Source organism: Mercenaria mercenaria, chromosome 16, assembly GCF_021730395.1.
Source record: "Mercenaria mercenaria strain notata chromosome 16, MADL_Memer_1, whole genome shotgun sequence".
NCBI classification, from domain to species: Eukaryota; Metazoa; Mollusca; class Bivalvia; order Venerida; family Veneridae; genus Mercenaria; species Mercenaria mercenaria.
In genome coordinates, this window is record NC_069376.1 from 5,133,325 (window position 1) to 5,156,895 (window position 23,571).

General features: G+C 36.7%; 1 long non-coding RNA gene across 2 annotated transcripts; it reads left to right on the top strand.

Annotated features, from left to right (window-relative positions):
- Nucleotides 1-524: 524 nt before the first annotated feature.
- LOC128549428 (uncharacterized) lies at nt 525-23,455 on the top strand. 2 transcript variants are annotated; one of them, XR_008367606.1, is made up of 7 exons: nt 525-961; nt 9,129-9,262; nt 12,163-12,295; nt 16,124-16,216; nt 19,231-19,346; nt 21,440-21,524; nt 22,511-23,455. It is a non-coding gene; the product is annotated as an uncharacterized LOC128549428 (long non-coding RNA). The 2 variants fall into 2 exon arrangements; XR_008367605.1 differs by lacking the exon at nt 525-961 and adding an exon at nt 4,073-4,214.
- Nucleotides 23,456-23,571: the final 116 nt, after the last annotated feature.

Below are 23,571 nucleotides of genomic sequence, written 5' to 3' on the forward strand. Positions count from 1 at the left end.
TTTAATAGAATGAACAAAAACTTTATCCCCTCAAGTTTTTTTTTTATAGGTCAATTTCCGTCAGAGTTTTTGCCTTGATTTAATGAAAAATGTCCGTCTGCAGCCATTTCTCAGTAACTAGTAGGTAGAATTTCATCAAACTTGAAACAGACATGAACCAAGATACTGCGACGATGCCCTTCAAGGTTTTTTTCGATTGGTCAATTTTCCATATAGTTATTGCCCTTTAATTGTTTAAAAATCCACAGATCTGTACATAACAAACCAACCAATTGGAAGAATTTCATTAAACTTCTTTCATTCTTTTCCATGAACATTTATTATAAACATGTGATGTTTGTAGTACCTACACCTGGTCACCACCCCCCTCCCCTTACCTTGTCCCCCCCCCCCCCCCCCCCCCCCCCCCCACTTTTTTTTTTTTTTTTTTTTCATTTTTCATTTTCTATCAATAATTATAATCAACATGTAACGTTGTATCCTCCCCCCCCTCCCCCACCCCCAAACAACCCCCCCATTCATTTTCTTTTAATTTGATTTTGACTAATGAAATTATTTGCTTCTTGGTAACATTCTTAACTTTTTGCTGGATATATTTTTTTGCCGTTCCTCAACTCTGACCCTTTCGGCGGGGGATTCCAATTCATCGAATTTGCTTGTTGATATTATTATGGCCCCCTTCGAAGAAGGAGGGGTATATATTGTTTTGCAGATGTCGGTCGGTAGGTCGTTCGGTCAGTCGGAATGTAGACCAATCCGTTTCCGGATGATAACTCAAGAACGCTTAGGCCTAGGATCATGAAAGTTGATAGGGAGGTTGGTCATCACCAGCAGATGAACCCTATTGATTTTGAGGTCTGTATGGCAAAGGTCAAGGTCACAGTGACCCTGAATAATAAAATGGTTTCCGGATGATAACTCAAGAACACTTGAGCCTAGGATCATGAAAGTTGATAGGGAGGTTGGTAATGACCAGCAGATGAACCCTATTGATTTTGAGGTCAGTATGTTAAAGGTCAAGGTCACAGTAACCCTGCACAGTAAAACGGTTTCCGGATGATAACTCAAGAACGCTTAGGCCTAGTGTCACGAAAGTTGATAGGGAGGTTGGTCATCACCAGCAGATGACCCCTATTGATTTTGAGGTCAGTATGTCAAAGGTCAAGGTCACAGTGACCAGGAACAGTAAAATGGTTTCCAGGCAATAACTCTAGAACGATTGGGCCTAGTGTCAGGAAAATTGATAGTTAGGTTGGCCATGAACAGCAGATGACCCCTATTGATTTTGAGGTCATTAGGCAAAGGTCAAGGTCACATTGGCCAGGAACAGTTAAAACAGTTTCTGATCTTCTTGTCCAAAACCATAGGGTCTAGGGCTTTGATAATTTGGTACGTAGCAAAATCTAGTGGTCCTCTACCAAGATTGTTCAGATTATTTCCCTGGGGTCAAATATGGACCCTGCTTGGGGTCACAACGTTTATATAGACTTATATAGGAAAAAACTTTGAAAAACCTCTTGTCCAAAACCACAGGGCCTAGGGCTTTGATATTTTGTATATGACATCATCTAGTGGTCCTCTACTAAGATTGTTCAAATTATTCCCCTAGGGTCAAATATGGCTCCGCCCTGGGAGTCACATGGTTTACATAGACTTATATTGGAAAAAAGTTTTAAAATCTTCTTGTCCAAACCACAAAGACTATGGCTTTGATATTTTGTAATGTAGCATCATTTAGTGGTTCTCTACCAAGTTTGTTCAAGTTATCCCTCTAGGGTCAAATATGGTCCCGCCCCAGGGGTCATATGGTTCATATAGACTTATATAGGGAAAAACTTAGAACCTTCATGTCAATAAATTGCATCATTCAAATTTGGACCACATGTATAGTTTTGAGTGGTAAGATGAACCTTGACATGAGTTGACCTTGATCTTGACCTAGTGACCTGCTTTCACATTTATGTAGCTACAGCCTTCAAATTTGGACCACATGCATCTATAGGTTTGTGTACCGAAAAACAACTTTGACCTTGTTATTGACGTAGTGACCTACTGTCACATTTTTGAAGGTACTGGCTTCAAATTTGGACCACATGCATAGTTTTGTGTTCCGAAATAAAATTTGACCTTGATTTTGACCTAGTGACCTACTTTCACATTTCTCAAGCTACAGCCTTCAAATTTGAACCACAAGCATAGTTTTGTGTACTAAAATGAACTTTGATCTTGAGATTGACCTAGTGACCTAATTTCACATTTCTGAAGGTACAGGCTCCAAATTTGGACCACTTGCATAGTTTTGTGTTCCGAAATAAAATTTGACCTTGATTTTGACCTAGAGACCGACTTTCACATTTCTCAAGCTACAGCCTTCAAATTTGAACCACATGCATAGTTTTGTGTACCGGAATGAACTTTGATCTTGAGATTGACATAGTGACCTACTTTCGCATTTCTGGAGCTACAGGCTTCTTTGGACTGCATGCATATTTTTATGTTCTGAATTGAAATTTGACATTGATTTTTACCTGTTACCTCTGCCTTACCCTTGCATGATCGTAAGAGGCGACTAATAGGGTCTTAACACTTGGTTTTGCAGTAACTCTGTGATTCCAGCAGGTATGCAAATTTTGATTCCGTACCTCATGTTTTTATTTCGATGTAAATGAGATGTGGAACCAAAATTTGTAGTCCTGTTTGGCGCCATATAACCTATACTGTGTTGGTGCGCCGTAAAACCCAAATAAATAAATAAATTACCAGTTACCTATTTCTCAAGCTACAGCCTTCAAATTTGAAGCACATGCATATTTCTGTCTACCAAAATGAACTTTGACCTTGAAATTGATCTAGTGACCTGCTTTCACATTTCTCAAGCCACAGCTTTCAATTTGGACCACATACACATTGTTTTGTACCGAAATGAAATTCGACATTGATTTTGACCTTGAGCTGGTCTTGAAATTTGGAACATTCAAAAATGGCTCAGTGGATGTCGCCAAGATCACTCTGTAATCTCTTGTTAGGTTAATAGGTTAAAGGTCCAGGTCAGATTAAACCAGAATGGTAGAACTTTTGTTTACAGTGAGCATATAATTTCTGTTCCTTGTGCAATTACTGAATGCATCAAGGGGGGCATTTCATGTTCGACGAGCTCTTGTTAGTAAATAGTGTGGTGTACGGGTGTGTTTTACTTTCAGATATTAGTTGCAGTAATCCTAATTGGTCTTTGTCATGGAATTTTGACCTTTAAATCCTTAAAATATCAATTTATTTTTATTTCAGCTAGCAAACTGTATTTTTTTATAAAAATATCTTATTTTTTTAGTAATTTCTTATTTGATATACCAGTTTACAGAAAAAATAAGGCATACTGTTATATAAAAGATTTTACGAGACCAGCCGGTGACACCAAACTTTATTTCATAAAAATCCATCAAAAAATTTTCAAGATATGACAATTTTCCTAATTTGTATACTTTCACTTGAAATACCGGTTTCCGAGCCAATTTGTTCACAGAGTAAGCCCCATGTTGGTACAGAATTTAGTTTGGGGTGAGAATGCCTTGTTGAGTATTTCTCACAATACCCTAATTTACCAGAATGCATAAAAAATTTGGCTTAATTCAAAATTTGGTTAGGTTTAGGTGTCACCCCGGTATTGAAGTACTTCCGGGTCGTTGTATCCTAGGAAGTAGTTCTTTGAAATTTTGAAGTTCCCAGTTTAAAGCCATCACTTCTTTGACATGTTAAATTCTAAATGTATTTACTGACACTATGTACATTTTGTGCCATTTCTGATGTCTTTAACAGTTGTTTTGTCTGTGTTTTTCAGGACTATATTCCTGTGCGGATAGATTAAAAAACTACTCCAGACTGGTAGATATGACAGATGTTTATTGGAAATATAAACATGGACTTAAAAATTTGATGTGTAGCAAAAAAGTTCATCGTTGATGATAGTGATTTTCTAAGCTATATTGACTGGAACAGGGTTGTTCTTTAGAAATACAGAGCTGTCAATGCTGCAATTTTGTTGTGAAAGTCACAATCCATTTCAGAAGGTGCTTGTTTTACTATACAGCAAAGAAGAAGAAATTGTACTGGGCCGACACCTTATGAGACAGCATTTATGTTTGTTGTACTCGATTACAAAAATAATGTTCTTGATTTACGAAAAGAATGGATTACGCACTTAAATCCAGTAAACTACTGTAAGTGTACTTATATTAGCGCAGCTAAATTTTAGCGCAAATGCCTTAAATTGAGTAGTTTGACTTGTATTAGCACAGTATCAATGGTGCTAAAATAGCCAATTGGTGGCTGAATGCTATTCGTAATGAAAACGACCAGGCACGCAAATAAACATGCACAGGTCTACAGTATGGCATAAAATCTACAATCGTTTAGATCAGTGTTAATCTGTATACTGTGAATTTGTACATGTATACAGTGCAGAATTGCAATAATTGTTTGTTTTCAAATTTACACCTGGTTTTCAAAGCAGTAAAATGTTATGCTGACACTTGTAACTATTCCCACGGCAATATATGACCATTTTATGTTGATTCACCATAAAACCCAACATACTCACTGTAACTATTCCGAAGGTGTTATATACCATGTTTACGGGCAAGAAGATAAAAAAGCAACTTGATTTACAAAAGGTGTTATTTTTATACTAACATTCAAACAGGTTAAATTATTCTATTCAAAGCTTTCTGCAGAATATTAGTTAGGAATGCAGTTATTGTCATATTTACACGATAAATAGATATTCCACTGTTCTCTGTTTCATTGTAATTACGGTATTTCAGTACTACAAATATTGCTTTTTTAAGGAAAGCCCATCATTTCAGTCTAATATCAGCGCTAGATATGAACTAGCGCATGCCCGATCCTGTGAATAGCACGAAAATTAGTACTCCGCTAATATTAATACATTTACAGTATGTATCCTGTTTTTTATCCCCCGACGAAAGTCGGAGGGATATAGTTTTGGCGTCGTCCGTCTGTCCGTCCGTCCGTCCTTCCGTCCGTCTTTCCGTCCGTCCGTCCGTCCGTCCGTCCTTCCGTCTTTCCGTCCGTCCGTCCGTCCGTCCGTCCGGAGCCATATCTAGGAAATGGTTGGGAATATTTATTTAAAACTTCATATACATGTTCACCACAATGAGTTCTTGCGGCCCGTCAAGTTCAGTCAGATTGCCCAAGTCACACCAGAGTTATGGCCCTTAGAAGTTTCTAGTGTTAACTATATAGGGTACTATAAATATGGCAATTTCTGCATCATAACTTTGATATATTTGACCTAGAACTATGAAACTTAAACAGAATTTAGATCACCTAATGTGGTTGTGTACACACAATTTCATTTGGATTTATTTGTAAATTAAGAGTTATTGCCCTTTAATTGTATAAAAATCCACATATTTGTACATAACAAACTTACCATTTGGTACAATTTCAGTAAATTTCTTTCATTCTTTCCATGAACATTTATTGTAAACATGTGAAGTTGTGTACCCACACCGGTCACCCCTTACCTTGATCACACACCTCCCCCCTTATCCCCTGACCCCCCCCCCCCCCCCCCACACCCAAAAAAAAAAAAAAAAAAAAAAATTCATTCCTTTATTTAGATTTTTTCAAACAAACTTCTATACATGTTCACCACTATGAGGTTATGGGGCCCATCAAGTTTCAGACAGATTGCCCAAGTAACACCAGAGTTATGGCCCTTAGAAGTTTCTAGTGTTAACTATATAGGGTACTATAGATCTATAGATATGCCAATTTCTGCATCATAACTTTTGACATATTTGACCTAGACTATGAAACTTTAACAGAATTTAGATCACTATAATGTGGTTGTGCACAGACAATTTGTAAGGATTTCTTTTTGTAACTTCAGAGTTATTGCCCTTTAATTGTCTAAAAATCCACATATTTGTACATTACAAACTTACCTTTGGCAGAATTTTATTAAATTTCTTTCATTCTTTTCTGTGAACAATTTATTATAAACATGTGAAGTGCGCACCCACACCTGGTCACCCACTTGCCCTGGTCACACCCCCCCCCTCCCCCCCCTCCCCCCCCCCCCCCCATTTTTTTTTTTTTTTTTTCATTTCTTATTATAGATTTTTTTTCAAACCTTCTAAGTTGTACCATTCCCCCACCTCACTTCCCCATCCAGTCATGCCCACCACTGATCATGCATCTCTGCCCCCCCCCACCCCACCCCACTCCAACTTCACCCTTTTACCTTTTTTTTTTTTAATTTTTAATTTTCAATCAATATTTATAATCAGCATGTGAAATTTTGTTTCCTCTCCCATTCCCTGCACCCCACCCCCTAAAAAAAATAAATATATACATATATCTATATATAGATATATATATTTCCATTCCTTTTTTTTTTTTTTTTTTTAAATGTTCAAACCTTCAACATGTTAAGTTGTGACTGCACAAACCTTGCCCTCAGCCGTTTCAAGATATCTTACTGTGTTCTCTTGAGGACATCTGATCTTTTAAGTTCAAATGTACATGTAAAACAGCAACACCTGGTGCCAAACCACTCAAAGACAATATTTCATTCCAGTTAAACTTCAAGCTCACATTTCAATTAACTGCATTTAATTTTAAAAGCTAAGCTTATTACAGTAAGCATATCCCATTCAAAATAAATTCTTAAGTCAGGATCAAAGTATCATACATTTATTATGTACTCTTTAATTAAACATTTGTTTTCTGTTAAATTGATTTTGACTAATGAAATTATTTGCTTCTTATTAACATCCTTAACTTTTTGCCGGATATATCTTTTTGCCATTCCTCACCACAAACCCTTTCGGCGGGGGATACCAATTCATCGAATTTGCTTGTTTCAATGCGTATCAGTATGGGTAGGTTTTATTTTAATTGCGTTTTTCGTAAATTTCAAAATGTATATACGCCAATACGCATCTTATCTGGAGTTCTGATGCCTTTTCACTGTCTCAGGCATTACTAAATTGATTTGATTCAAACTGTATGTCGTTGTTCCACCTTATCACCACATCATTTGAATTAAAGTCCAGAACTCTGGTACCAATATTTCATGAATTATCCCATCCACCCCCCCTCCCTTTTACCTTACATTTTAGGTTAAAGTCTAGATGCAATTTCTCTATCTCTGTTACTTATAAATGGATTTGATTTAAACTTAAAGTAGTTGTTCCACCTCATCACGCATATCCATATGACACAAAGGTCCATTGTTTCTGATTTATATGGACCAGTATTTCATGAAATATGCCCCCCTTTTACTGAGAATTTCAGGTTAATTTTGATGCATTTTCACTACGTCTCAGTTATTACTAAAAGGAATTGATTCAAACTGGAAGTTGTTATTACAATCATCTCCCACATAATGTGTCACAAGGTGCAGAAATCACTCTTGCACCAATATTTCATGATTATCCCCCTTGTTGCTTAGAATTATATTTATGTAATGTTTTGAGACACTTTATCTTTACATCTCTTATTACTTAATACTTTTGACTCAGACTCAAGCTACTGTCCAATATCTTTGTGGAGTCATTAAACAGCTCCAGCTTCCTCAGATGCGGCCAGTTTCGCTATCCAGCATCGAAATGGTCGAGGGCGCTATTTCCTGTGACTGCTCTAGTTCTTCATTAGTTTAAAGTCTTTTTTTAGTTCAGCTGAGCACAAAGTGCTCATTGTGAGCTTTAAGGATCATTGGTGGTCTGTCATCCATATATCATCCAAAATGTCTCTATCTCCTTTTAACCATTATTTGCCTATTTCAAACAAACTTCACAGGATTGTTTCTTTGTTTTGGAGGTCTTATTTCAGATTTCAAGACTATCATAGCAGAATTCTTCTTGTGATGGCAACTAAAAGGAGAAACATTATAATATTCTTCCCAGAAGACATTTAAAAAAAAAAATAGGTCCAGGCTAATGTTCTTAGTGTAGTTATATGGAGAACTTTGGAAGATCTTTTCTGAAATTGCTTGTCCGGTTTTAAAGTAATTACACAGCAGTTTTGCATTAAAAAATGTAGAGTGGGGAAGGGGGTAGGTTAGTTTTCCCAGTATTGATGTATAGAAAACTTTGAAAATCTACAGCTTTGAAACATCTGGCTTGATTTGAAAATAATTTCAAAGCAATGTTCCTTGTATGGCCATTCACCAAATTCCTTCAGATAATTTTTTTCTTTAAAGCTCATGACTGCTAGGAGGTGGTTAAAGTTTTTCAGCAAATTTTGTTTTTCTGTTACTATTGCTTATATCTTACTTGAACTTTACATTAACATTGTTCAGCATGCAAACAAGGATTGTGCCAAAATAGGCACAAGATCACAGTTACTTGCCCTTGTTTGACCACAATAAGGAAGTGGTAACATAGAAAATAGTTCCTCTGATGGTGTATACAAAAATGCATTGGTGAATTTGTGAATGAAAGACCTGCAATAAATGAATAGCATATTTTAATAGAGGAGATATAGAATAGGCACATGTACAATTTGACAGAATGAGAATGTCAGAATATGCATAACATGACTTTTTGATAACGCCAATTTTGCCTGTTTGCGACCATCTAGAGAGTATTCTTCATACGCTTGTGATTTGGTTCAAAACGGAAAAGCGGGATGCGCAGGCTGGTCAGGATCCATGCTGTTTGCTTTTAAAGCCTATTGCAATTAGAGAAACCATTAGCGAACAGCATGGATTCTGACCAGACTGCACGGATGCGCAGGCTGGTCTGGATCCATGCTGGTCGCAAAGCCACTATGTTGGTTTTCCAATGGCACGGCTCATATATATTTCTATTCTTGTTTACATTAAATTGCTCTTTTGGATACTTGAATTTACACAGTACACACAGTCTGAATAAAGAAATATGTGTAATCATAATCTGTGCAAGAAAAAGCAGTTTACTTGAAATTGAACAGATCAGGCCTGAAATTGGCATATTTCAATAGATTTTGAAGGAAAACAGGCAGATTTTCACACACTAGACTTGAATATTGGTTTCCTTAAATGCTACAGTGAGCATAAATCATCATATTTGAGGTCCTAAATTGTATTTTTACTTATTTTGTCGGATTTCTTATATTTTCAGTACCCAAAACCCTGAAATGAGAGCGCTTGAACAATGTGAAGTTTGTCGCATAGAAGGGGATTGACCGCCTTTGTGTATATAAGTCTACAACTTCTCAGATTTGACTGAAGACAATTGTTTGGTGTTGTGAATAGGTAAATAATACCTTTGTAAATATTTTTAATAAAAATCAGGTACTTTTCCGTGATACTGTAAAATTTAATAGACTTCGTTTAAATTGCAACGGCAATTGAAAGAAAGGTAGAAATTAGAATTATAGTGGAATAACATTATTTCAGCCAGTTTTACCATAATGACTACATTCTGAAGCATGTGTGGTAGTGAGATTACATTAGTAATCTGTTACTTTGAAATTGGACAGGACTTTGTTCATAATAATTGGTACAGTAAGCTGTATTCCAAGTGAGAATTATTAATCCCCCGCCGTGGCGGAGGGATTATAGGAATGGTCTGCGTCTGTCCGTCCGTCCTTCCGTCCGTCTTTCCGTCCTTCCGTCCGTAACAAAATAGTGTCCGGTCCATATCTCCTAAACCCCTTGAATGATTTTCATGAAACTTAGGTCAAATGATCACCTCATCAGGACGATGTGCAGAACCCATGAGTCAGCCTTGTCGGTTCAAGGTCAAGGTCACAACTCAAGGTCAAAGGTTTGAGCCTGCCATTTTCTGTCCGCTCTATATCTCCTAAACCCCTTGAAGGAATTTTATAAAACTTGGGTCAAATGATCACCTCATCAAGACGATGTGCAGAACCCATGAGTCAGCCATGCCGGCTCAAGGTCAAGGTCACAAAGCAAGATCAAAGGTTTGAGCCTTCAATTTTGTGTCCGCTCTATATCTCTTAAACCCCTTGAAGGAATTTTATAAAACTTGGGTCAAGTGATCACCTCCTCAAGGCGATGTGCAGAACCATGAGTCAGTCATGCCGGCTCAAGGTCAAGGTCACAACTTAGGGTCAAAGGTTTGAACCTTCCATTTTGTGCCCGCTCTATATCTCCTAAACCCCTTGAAGGATTTTCATCAAACTTGGTCAAATGATCACCTCATCAAGGCGATGTGCAGAACTTATGAGTCAGCCATGTCTGCTCAAGGTCAAGGTCACAACTGAAGGTCAAAGGTTTGAGCCTTCCATTTCGTGTCCGCTCTATATCTCCTAAACCCCTTGAAGGAATTTTATAAAACTTGGGTCAAATGATTACCTCATCAGAACGATGTGCAGAAATTATGAGTCAACCATGCCAGCTCAAGGTCACGGTCACAACTAAGGGTCGAAGGTTTGAGCCTTCCATTTCGTGTCCACTCTGTATCTCCTTAACCCCTTGAAGGATTTTGATCAAATTTGGGTCAAATGATCACCTCATCAAGAACTCATGAGTCAGCCATGTCAACTCAAGGTCAAGGTCACAACTGAAGGTCAAAGGTTTCAGCTCTGTATCTCCTAAACCCCTTGAAGGATTTTCATGAAACTTTGGTCAAATGATCACCTCATCAAGACGTTGTGCAGAATTCATGAGTCAGCCATGTCAGTTCAAGGTCAAGGTCACAGCTAAAATCAAAGGTTTTACCCTTTCACTATCCATAGCAGTGGCGGGGGATTTAGCTGTCTTTCAGACTGCCTTGTTAGGTAAGATTGCAGCCAATATTTAGCTACAATCTGACCTATATATATTCTCACTTGGAATACAGCTTACTGTACTAAATTTTACCTGAAAACAGTTAACATTGCTTCAGATCTGGAAGTCAGTAAAGCAATTTGAACAGACATTGTAATTGATACTTTTTTTATTCAAAGTGTTTGTTATGACACATTTTACATACGTAAGACTTGCTTTTTAGGTTTTATATTACATTATGACAGTTTCAGTATGGGGAAAGGAGATTGTGATGTAAATGTTCATAGAAAAGTTGCCTAGAGGGACACATTTCTACATTTCACACTTTCTTTGCAGTCAGATTCTTTTGAAATATATTTTGCACATACATGCAGTCATTTAAACTGAATAAGTTTTCAATCTGAGGTATTATGACTAGCTTGAGTCATATTTCAGATGTGGTTTGGCTGCAGGCTTTCCAGTCACACAGAAGATACTGGTTCTATCACAAGAAGGGTCACATCAATTGATATTAGTCACTGGAAAAATTAGGAGAACCAGTTGTAGATTCTCAGGTAGAAATTTATTAAGGTATTTGCAGAAATTTAGCCAGTTTGGAAAATTCAGCAGGCAGTGATGTACATTACAACCATTCTTTATATACATGTAGATCAGGGCTGTTTTTTTTTATATACATGTAGATCAGGGCTGTTTTTTGCCAGAAAGCTCAGCTGTGATACATAATTTAAGATTTTGTTCAATGTAAATGGTCATAATGGCTGTCTGGTTTTGTGTAAATTTCACCTTAACTCCAGGGATTTCTTTATTATCACTAAGTCTTTCATCACTTATTTCACTTAGTCATAATGGCTGTCTGGTTTTGTGTAATTTCACCTTAACTCCAGGGATTTCTTTATTATCACTAAGTCTTTCATCACTTATTTCACTTAGTCATAATGGCTGTCTGGTTTTGTGTAATTTCACCTTAACACCAGGGATTTCTTTATTATCACTATGTCTTTCATCACTTGTTTCACTTAGTCATAATGGTTGTCTGGTTTTGTGTAATTTCACCTTAACATCAGGGATTTCTTTATTATCACTAAGTCTTTCATCACTTGTTTCACTTAGTCATAATGGCTGACTGGTTTTGTGTAATTTCACCTTAACACCAGGGATTTCTTTATTATCACTAAGTCTTTCATCACTTGTTTCACTTAGTCCAGCTCTGCTATCAGTCACAGACAGAACAAAATTGAAAACTGGGAAAGTAACTTTTTGAACATTAAATATTTTAACACAACATCACATCACACAATGGGAACAGTTGCTACAATGTACAATTCTGATATAACACTGAGATATGTCTTAATATATTCTTTGCATTAAAAAAGGAATTATCTTTTATGTACATCATGTGAGTAAATATTCTTCTTTTGTAGAGAAATATATGAGGTAGGGCAGTTTTCCATAAGCACAACAAGAAGTTCACATTTGTTGCACAGATTTGTGTCTCACATGTATGGAGTTGAAGGAATAGTTACAGGAAAAGGGTACAGAATATGTAAGGATATGGTATGTTCCTGCTGAAAAAAAATGTAAACGAATCAGTATTATAGGTTTGACTGTACAAAGTATATGGAGAGTTATTTTTGTCTCTCTGGCACCGGCTTTCATGTCTTCAGTTTAAATGCTAAAAGTTTCCTGAACTTCTACTTCGTCTGTGTTATTACTTGATGGCTTAATTCTCTGAAAATAGTTATTCTTGTCTCTCTGGCACCGGCTTTCATGTCTTCAGTTTAAATGCTAAAAGTTCCCTGAACTTCTACTTCGTCTGTGTTATTACTTCATGGCTTAATTCACTGAAAATAGTTATTCTTGTCTCTCTGGCACCGGCTTTCATGTCTTCAGTTTAAATGCTAAAAGTTCCCTGAACTTCTACTTCGTCTGTGTTATTACTTCATGGCTTAATTCACTGAAAATAGTTATTCTTGTCTCTCTGGCACCGGCTTTCATGTCTTCAGTTTAAATGCTAAAAGTTTCCTGAACTTCTACTTCGTCTGTGTTGTTACTTGATGGCTTAATTCACTGAAAATAGTTATTCTTGTCTCTCTGGCACTGGCTTTCACGTCTTCAGTTTAAATGCTAAAAGTTTCCTGAACTTCTACTTTGTCTGTGTTATTACTTGATGGCTTAATTCACTGAAAATAGTTATTCTTGTCTCTCTGGCACCGGCTTTCACGTCTTCAGTTTAAATGCTAAAAGTTTCCTTAACTTCTACTTTGTCTGTGTAATTACTTGATGGCTTAATTCACTGAAAATAGTTATTCTTGTCTCTCTGGCACCGGCTTTCATGTCTTCAGTTTAAATGCTAAAAGTTTTCTGAACTTCTACTTTGTCTGTGTTATTACTTGATGGCTTAATTCACTGAAAATAGTTATTCTTGTCTCTCTGGCACCGGCTTTCATGTCTTCAGTTTAAATGCTAAAAGTTTCCTGAACTTCTACTTTGTCAGTGTTATTACTTGATGGCTTAATTCACTGAAAATAGTTATTCTTGTCTCTCTGGCACCGGCTTTCATGTCTTCAGTTTAAATGCTAAAAGTTTCCTGAACTTCTACTTTGTCAGTGTTATTACTTGATGGTTTTATTCACTGAAAATAGTTATTCTTGTCTCTCTGGCACCGGCTTTCATGTCTTCAGTTTAAATGCTAAAAGTTTCCTGAACTTCTACTTTGTTTGTGTTATTACTTGATGGCTTTATTCACTGAAAATAGTTATTCTTGTCTCTCTGGCACCGGCTTTCATGTCTTCAGTTTAAATGCTAAAAGTTTCCTGAACTTCTACTTTGTCTGTGTTATTACTTGATGGTTTTATTCACTGAAAATAGTTATTCTTGTCTCTCTGGCACCGGCTTTCATGTCTTCAGTTTAAATGCTAAAAGTTTCCTGAACTTCTACTTTGTCTGTGTTATTACTTGATGGTTTTATTCACTGAAAATAGTTATTCTTGTCTCTCTGGCACCGGCTTTCATGTCTTCAGTTTAAATGCTAAAAGTTTCCTGAACTTCTACTTTGTCTGTGTTATTACTTGATGGTTTTATTCACTGAAAATAGTTATTCTTGTCTCTCTGGCACCGGCTTTCACGTCTTCAGTTTTTATTCACTGAAAATAGTTATTCTTGCCTCTCTGGCACCGGCTTTCACGTCTTCAGTTTAAATGCTAAAAGTTTCCTGAACTTCTACTTTGTCTGTGTTATTACTTGATGGTTTAATTCACTGAAAATAGTTATTCTTGTCTCTCTGGCACCGGCTTACACGTCTTCAGTTTAAATGCTAAAAGTTTCCTGAACTTCTACTTGGTCTGTGTTATTTCTTGATGGTTTTATTCACTGAAAATAGTTATTCCTCATAACACTTGTATCATATGAAACTAAGACCATAAATTTCTTATCAGTCTTTCCTCAGTCATGCCCTCAATTAAATAAATTTTCAGGTTGAAGTTTTGATAAATTTTTTTCACATTAATAATGCTTTGAAGTGCCGTGTGATTGTTCCTGTTTTATGAATTATATAGATAACCAAACACCTACATGTATATGTAGCATTTAAGATTTAGAAGAGGCAAAAAGTAAATAGTGTCTGATTCATGTCTGATCTATAACTGCCATTCTTCAAGGGATTTTTAAATTGATTGGCATAAATTTTCACTGTAATGGGGCAATGGGTCATGTGCAAGACTCAGACCTCAAGCACCAAGGACAAGGTCACACTTAGAGGTTCAGTGTTCTCATTGCATGTTTCTAGTCCAGTCGTCCATAAGGGATTTTCATATTACCTGGCACAAATGTTCCCTTTAATAAGTTGATGTGTCACTCTGTAGACCAACATCCCTAGCTCAAAGGTCAATGTCACAGATAGAGGTCAAAGGTTAACTTGGTCCTTTTCTTGTCCAGTCCATAGCTCTGCCATTTATAAAGGAATTTTAAAGTTATTTGGCACAAATTTTCCCTATCATGTCGTTGATATATCATATGCAAGATCCAGACCTCTATCTCCAGGGTCAAGTTCACACATAGAGGTCAAAGGTTAACATGGTCTTGCTTCTTGTCCTGTCCATTGCTCTGCCATTTGTCAAGGAATTTTAAAGTTATTTGGCACAAATTTTCCCTATCATGTCGTTGATATATCATATGCAAGATCCAGACTTCTAGCTCCAAGGTCAAGTTCACACATAGAGGTCAAAGGTTAACATGGTCTTGCTTCTTGTCCTGTCCATTGCTCTGCCATTTGTCAAGGAATTTTAAAGTTATTTGGCACAAATTTTCCCTATCATGTCGTTGATATATCATATGCAAGATCCAGACTTCTAGCTCCAAGGTCAAGTTCACACATAGAGGTCAAAGGTTAACATGATCTTGCTTCTTGTCCTATCCATTGCTCTGCCATTTATAAAGGAATTTTAAAGTTATTTGGCACAAATTTTCCCTATCTTGTCGTTGATATATCATATGCAAGATCCAGACTTCTAGCTCCAAGGTCAAGTTCACACATAGAGGTCAAAGGTTAACATGGTCTTGCTTCTTGTCCTGTCCATTGCTCTGCCATTTGTCAAGGAATTTTAAAATCACTTAGCACAAATATTCCTCATTAAGAGTCAATGTGTCATGTGCAAGACCAGGCCCCTGTTACAACAGTCAAGGTCACAGTTAGATGTTAACTTGACTTAAACAACCACAAAAACAAATTATTTTGTTGCATGTAAGACTCAGACGTCTAATGCAAGGTCAATGTCACCTATTGGGATTTTTGGTAATTTTTGTCTGCTCTGTAACTTTTTGATGCAGTGGTGTTGGTATAAATATTCACCATTACAAGACATGGTGTCATATACAAATTTGAGGTCACAGGCACCCCAGTTAATTTCTTTTTTCTGTTTGTACATGAAATTACTTCCCTTTTTATTACAAAGTACAATACATATGTATTTCTAGCAGTTTTCCCAGTAATTTAAAAATGATAATTTGTATTGAGAGACTGTTTAGTACTATATAAACATCATGTATTTCACTTGTTTATTAATTATCTCCCTTTAATACGACAAAATATTTCATTTTATTTTAATTAATTTCTTTTCTTATTTAAAGATAAAAATACAGTAAACCATTACAATGCATATATGAGCATCCAGACATTTTCAAACTACATAACGTCTGTGTGAATTTTCTGATTTATGTACATCTATAGTATAGAAGAATACATTGTGATTGCATGCAATATGTTTTGTGAAAAATGTCCCTTAGCCAGGGACCTCTGCTACAAATTTTTGTTGTTTTCTACAGGTAACTGATAATTTCTTTACATGCTCTAGAGAGTAAACTTAACCTTGATGTTTTGCCTTACAGATAGCCAAACATCTTCCCCAGGATTCGATGCGGTAACCTTCTGATAGAAAAATGTACCCGTTGTGCAAAGGGGATAAGCTGGCTTGGTGACAGGTATATTAGTTCATATAAAACAATAATAAAGTTACACATAAACCTTATATGGATGTACAGTCAAACCTGTGTTAAACACCACCTCTGAACAGAGACCACCTGGCTCTAAAGACCGCATGTATTGATTCCCATTTTAACATTTACAGTGTATTCTAACCTGCGAATAAAGACCACCTCCCAATAAAGACCACATTTTGGCTCTCCCAAGGATGGTCTTGATAGACAGGTTTGACTGTATAATTTTTTTAACTCACCTGTTGCTCAGGTGAGTTTTCGTGATCGCTCAATGTCCAGCATCCGTTGTCAGTCTGTCTGTCAACATTTAGCTTGTGAATGCAATAGAGACAGTATTTTTCAACTGATCTTCATGAAATTTTGTCAGAAGAAATACCTTGTCAGAGCTCCAGATAAGGTTTTGTGCAATTAGTAACGGTACTACCATATTTTCTGTGAAATTCGTAATGGTACTACCTGATATTTTTTCTAAGTAGTAACGGTACTACCTGATATTTTGTGAAATTAGTAATGGTAGTTCCAGATAACAGACAAAAATAAGAATAAGTCATATCATTAGTGAAAAGTATCTACTCGAATAAAAACTGAAAGTAAAACTGTGTAAACTAAAATTACATATATTCAAATCAATTCATCGATGGAAGTCAGTTAGAGTTAACATAATAATACATTACATGTCGTTCTTTTACCATATATGACAAAAAATGTGTACAATATTCTAATTAATCGCACGGTTATAAAACATTGTTTGTTTTTTTGCTCTCGGACATGCTGACAACTAAACAAAGTGTCAAATACGTAACCGCGGCGCCAGTTGGCTGAACACAATTGACTGCAGTGTATCGGATAATTTGATTCGCTTCACACTTCTCGGGAAAATCTCACAAGTACCTGAAGTAGGCGGATCTTACATTATGCTACTGGTTTCGTGTATTCCACACTCATTTGACACCGTGCAAATTGTCAACAGTCGGGATAGCAGTGATTAGCGCAACTTGGCGCAGACATGCAATTCGGCTCGATCTTCCTTTGAAATTTGTAATACTGTTTACATGTCGTACTGATACGACCACAATTTTAGCTCACCTGTCACATAGTGACAAGGTGAGCTTTTGTGATCACCCTTCGTCCGTCGTCAGTCCGTCCGTCCGTCTGTCCGTGCGTCAACAATTTCATGTCTGCACGATAGTGGTTTCATTTATGATTTTATTTTAACCAAACTTGCACACAACTTGTATCACCTTGAGATCTTGGTTCCTTTCTTGAACTGGCTAGATCCCATTATGGGTTCCAGAGTTATGGCCCCTGAAAGGGCCAAAATTAGCTATTTTGACCTTGTCTGCACAATAGCAGCTTCATTTATGATTTCATTTTAGCCAAATTTGCACATAACTTGTATCACCATAAGATCTTGGTTCCTTTTTTGAACTGGCCAGATTCCTTTATGGGTTCCAGAGTGATGGCCCCTGAAAGGGCCAGAATTAGCTATTTTGACCTTGTCTGCACAATAGCAGCTTCATTTATGATTTGAATTGAATCAGACTTGCACAAAACTTGTGTCACCATAAGATCTTGGTTTCTTTCTTGAACCCGCCAGATCCCTAAATGGGTTCCAGAGTTATGGCCCCTGAAAGGGCCAAAATTAGCTATTTTGACCTTGTCTGCACAATAGCAGCTTCATTTATGATTTGATTTTAACCAAACTTGCACACAACTTGTATTACCACAAGATCTTGGTTCCTTCCTTGAACTGGCCAGATTCCATCATGGGTTCCAGAGTTATGGCCCCTTAAAGGTCCAAAATTAGCTATTTTGGCTTTTGCAGCCATATAGATACTTCATTTATGGTTTTATTTGATACAAACTTCCAAAATATCTTCAACAACAATAAATCTTAGATTCCATGACAAATCAGATCCAATCGTAGGTTCCAGAGTTATTTTATATCTGATTACCTCCCCTGATTGTAATTAAAATGGATTTATATCAGTAAGTACTTATAGGACTTATTTGAAATTTTATTATTGTCATTAGTTGGACTGAGCCAATCAGGGTAGATAACTATGGACTGATTTTATGTCAAATTACCTCCCTTTATTTCAAATTAAAATGGGTATATCTCCGTAACTAATGAAGATACTGATCTGAAATTTCATTTATGTCAAGGCCTAGGCTTTTAGTATGAAGTATGTTGCCTTTCCTAGTGTTTCTCTACAAGATTTATTCAAGTTATGTCCCTAGGGTGAAAAGAGGCCCTGGCCTGGGGGTACCAAGTTTAACATAGACATACATGTTTATGAAAAAAAATAAAGATCTTCTTGTCTGAAAGTTCAAGGCCTAGGCCTTTGATGTTTGGTATGTAGCATTGCCTGGTGAATCTCTAACAAGTTTGTTCAAATTATGGGTGAAAAGAGGCTCTACCCTTGGCGTCACTTTTTAAAATTATGAGTTATATAGGAAAAAATAATTCAAAAATTAAGAGATCATATTTCCAAGGTTGTTTATTGATAACAACCTGATGACCCCAAGCAATTACGGATCACTCGACTGTGATCTTAACGTTCTGACCTACTTTCTTGTTTTTAAAGATACAGCCTTGAAATTTGGATGACATGTGCAGTTTTGCACACCAATCTTAAAACTGACTTTCAGTCACCATGAATGTGACCTACTGATCTACCTTCTTAATATTTTAGCATCAGTTTTACATTTGAAACATATAGCTCATATTACTCAGCACCTCTGATCCAGGGTCAAATCAGATGAGCGTCTGCAACCGCAAGGCAGTGCTCTTGTATTAATATTGTCTAGAAATTATATCAGTTTGCCAATGTGGAAAAAAAAGCACATATAAATCACAAACTTGGCTTCATACATTATTGCAAATAGCTTAAACGTTTCGAAGATGTCACATTTAATAAAGGGTGATAAATGTATATTGGATGTTATTCTGGCAGTTAAACTCTTTCTTGGTTATATCTTTTAAGATTGTCTTACAGGAAAAAGAAAAGGAAAATGACCCCAGGAAAGATAAGATACAGCAGATACAAGTTGCTAAGGACAAGAATGTCTGTTATTCATGGAAACATCAGAGTTCAGCAGGTTCTTGAAACAGGTAATTTGATAATCTGTCAATTAACAACATCATGGTATATATGTTGGATGCATTAATTCTATCACTAGGTGTGATAACAAATATAAGGCAGTGAATCAACTTTTATTCCATCTATATAAACTGTTAATATTTTCATACTGCAATATAACATAGTGTCCAGGGTACAAAATTATAAAGCTGAATTTCAGCTCAACTTAAATAAGAATAAGAAAGTTTAGTGTCTATATCTGTACTGGTTATATTGTCATTATGTCAGATATCTTCTGTCAGATATCTTCTGTTGAATTGAAACATCTCAAATCATTTGCCCCTCATGGATGTGGGTTCGAGCCTTACTGGGGACACTGAATTCTTCATATGCCTGAGGAAGTCATCCAGTCGGCTTATGGTAGGTCAGTGGTTCTACACGTATACCTGCTGTGATGAAATAATCCACAGAGGGGCACCTGGGTTCTTCATCAAAGCTGGAAAGTCGCCATATAACATACGTTTGTGTGGGTGCGACATTAAACACAACAAAATAAATCAATCAATCAATTGAAGCATGTTATACTTGCTAATTAGTGTGACAAATTGTTTTGCGTATACATTGCACTCTCAAAGACAATGCAAATATTGAAGTGAAACATAACACAAGCTATTATGAGTCCCCTGTTTATGAGTGGTGGGGGCATATATAGATTTGGTCTTGTCCGTGTTTCCGTCCGTCCGAAGTTCGTGACACACCTAGCTCAAAAAGTATTTGATATAAATTGATGAAACCTTGCATGAGTCTTTTATCATGATAGAAACTTGCCCAGTGACTTTCTTTCTGCCATCATTACCTATTTACACTGGTATGAAGCACAATGACTTTCTTGCTACCAGCTCTACCTGTTTACATTGTCGTGAAGCTCAGTGACTTTCTTGCTACAAGCTCTACCTATGTACATTGTCCTGAAGCTCAGTGACTTTCTTGCTACAAGCTCTACCTGTGTACACTGTCGCGAAGCTCAGTGACTCTTGCTTCCAGCTATACCTGTGTACACTGTCATGAAGCTCAGTGACTTTCTTGCTGTCAGCTCCACCCGTGTACACTGTCATGAAGCCGAGTGACTTTCTTGATTCCACTTGGCGATATATGACCATTTTGTGTTGATTCGCCGTAAAACTCAACATACTCACTTCTTGATTCCATCTCTACCTGTGTACACTGTCATGAACTTCAGTGACTTCCTTGACTTCCAGCTGTACCTGTGTACACTGTCATGAAGCCGAGTGACTTTCTTGCTACCAGCTCTACTTGTGTACACTGTCATGAAGCCGAGTGATTTTCTTGCTACCAGCTGTACCTGTGTACAATGTCATGAAGCCTAGTGACTTTCTTACTACCAGCTGTACTTGTGTACACTGTCATGAAGCTCAGTGACTTTCTTGATGCCAGCTCTACTTGTGTACACTGTCATGAAGCCCAGTGACTTTCTTGCTGCCAGCTCTACCAGTGTACACTGTCATGAAGCTCAGTGACTTTCTTGCTGCCAGCTCTACCAATGTACACTGTCATGAAGCTCAGTGACTTTCTCACGGCCAGCTTTACCTGTGTGCACTGTCATGAAGCCCAGTGACTTTATTACTGCCAGCTCTACTTGTGTACACTGTCATGAAGCTCAGTGACTTTCTTGCAGCCAGCTTTACCTGTGTACACTGTCATGAAGCTCAGTGACTTTCTTGATTCCAGCTCTTCCTGTGTACATTGTCATGACGTGGAGTGACTTCCTTGCTGCCAGCTTTATCTGTGTACTTTGTCATGAAGCCCAGTGACTTTCTTGTGGCCAGCTTTACCTGTGCACTATGTAATGAAGCCCAGTGGCTTACTTGCTACCAGCTCTACCTGTGCACAATGTCATGAAGCCCAGTGACTTTCTTGATGCCAGCTCTACCTGTGTACACTGCCATATAATTAATAATTAATAATACTGATACTGATTATTGAGTTTTAAAGTTAAAGTCCATAACATCTACATAAAAAATCAAGCTTTTTGCTGTTTCTCCCACTTTCAGTAATAGGGTTTCACATATATAACATGTATATTACAATATTACAACATTTTCAGGCCATTTGAAACCAGAGACTACCAGTACATTTTTGGTGATCATTTGACGAGGCCAGTTGTAGTGTTTTAACATGAGACAGGAAAAGTGAGTTTACATTTTGCTAGAACATTGTTACAGGTATTTCTCTATTACAAAAGAAACTGAAGGCATGGAAGACTGTTTATGCCTATATATAATCACTCTGCTTTATGTAGTTAGTTAATTCATCCTTGATAAACACTTGGTGTCTTGAGTTATCACTTTTAAACAGTTCAAGGGATTCCAATGAAACCTTACACAGATTTAAATCATGTTGAGAAATTATGTGCTATGTACATGAATCAGATTTTTACATCAAAAGTCAAGGCCACAGCCAAGGGCACTGCAATTTTTGGGTTTTCATTTTTAGTTACGCTAATTTATTTTAGCTTATTTGTGATAGAATCTTCAAGCTTATTTAACCACACTTGTGTCCACAGTATTGATGTCATAGTAGAGGATGTGGTCTTGACCCCATCTGGTCTGAAACCCATGACCCTGGGTTCATCAACCGACACCTTAACCATTATACTACCATCCCCCCCACACACACACACACCTCTTGTTTATTAATGACCTCACTTGCTCGGCGATATATGACCATTTTGTGTTGATTCGCCGTAAAACCCCTCAACTCACTCACTGTTCAATCTACATATTACGATTTACATTCTGGTGCTCTGCCTTTCACCAGTAGATGTCTGTGCACACCACACAAAAGGTTACAAAAATAATGTAAAAATTTCATTTGAAAGATTATTTTTGCAGATTAAGTGGTATTATGATATCATTCTGTAGTTATGACTTGTTGTTAATTTATGTTAATTCATTATTCCTTTCTTTTATATTTCTTTTTTGCAAGAAAACTATTACTATAGTTAATTTAATAGATAGTAACTTGGAAGTCCTTGTTGTTCTTAGAAGAAATTAGAATATTAGAATGATGTCATACATCTGCATAAAACAGTCAAGAAACAGAAAATTTTATTGTGACAATATTTTATGATTCTGTTGTATTTTATAATCATACCAATAATTATTGTTTTTTTCAGGTACATGTATATACTCTGGTTACAGATTTGCAGTATCAACCAGCATCCACAGCCATTCTAAATATAGGACCAACACAATCAGACAAGCTGGCAAGATGTTCAAGAGTGGTGACATGCTGCCCAAGATTCTAGTCTGGAGATACCATCGGCGATCTTAGAAATTTTTTTTAAGATTTAATAAAAATGTGACATTGACTTAAGACTACATTTATACTGTTTTCAGTCAAAGGCTTTTCTCTGTTTTTTTTTTTTTCAACATTAATAATATCTGTCATGTGTTTACGAATCGGATATAAATATCCCTCCAGAGGGCACCTGCGCATTGGGTGGTAATGAGGCTTGCCGAATTACCGCTCATACGCAGGTGGCCGAGGGACAGATATTTCCATCCGATTCGTAAACACATGACTGATATTTTTTCTTGCATATCGTATACATGCTACCATTTTAATCAGCAGAATTTCTTGCAAATTGTATTTTACAGATAAGAGCTAGAAATACTTTCTTTATAGCACACTTTCTTACAGTAGAGAATGAACACAAAGCGCAGGAAATTAACGTCCGTAAGCAGAAGTGACATCATGATGTTTCGCGTTACGCACAATAACAATGTTCCACTTTAGTTTAATTGTTTGTAGCGTAACGTTATGTTCTTACGGTAAACTAATGTATTTTGAATCGAGGAATATACTATAAGGAAAGGAGAGAAACTATCGAGGTAACTGCTTTTTTGTATTTTACATAAAATTATAATATATTATCAGTGCTTGAACCACTACACTAGTTGTCATTAACAGCACGAGAGTCATCTGGCATGGGGGTGCCAGATGGGTTTTGCCGGCATGGGTAAAATCACCGGAAACGCCAGTCCGATGTGCAAGAAATTATCTGAAAAATAACTGTATTGAGACAAGTTTGTATGTCAAAATAAAGCAATGAAAAATATTTTGTTATAAATATTTTTTTCTATATATAAATACTTATGAAGTGACTTTATCATGTTTCTAAGATACGCAAGATTACAGTGATTGTTTTTTAGCTCAACAGAGCACAAAGTGCTC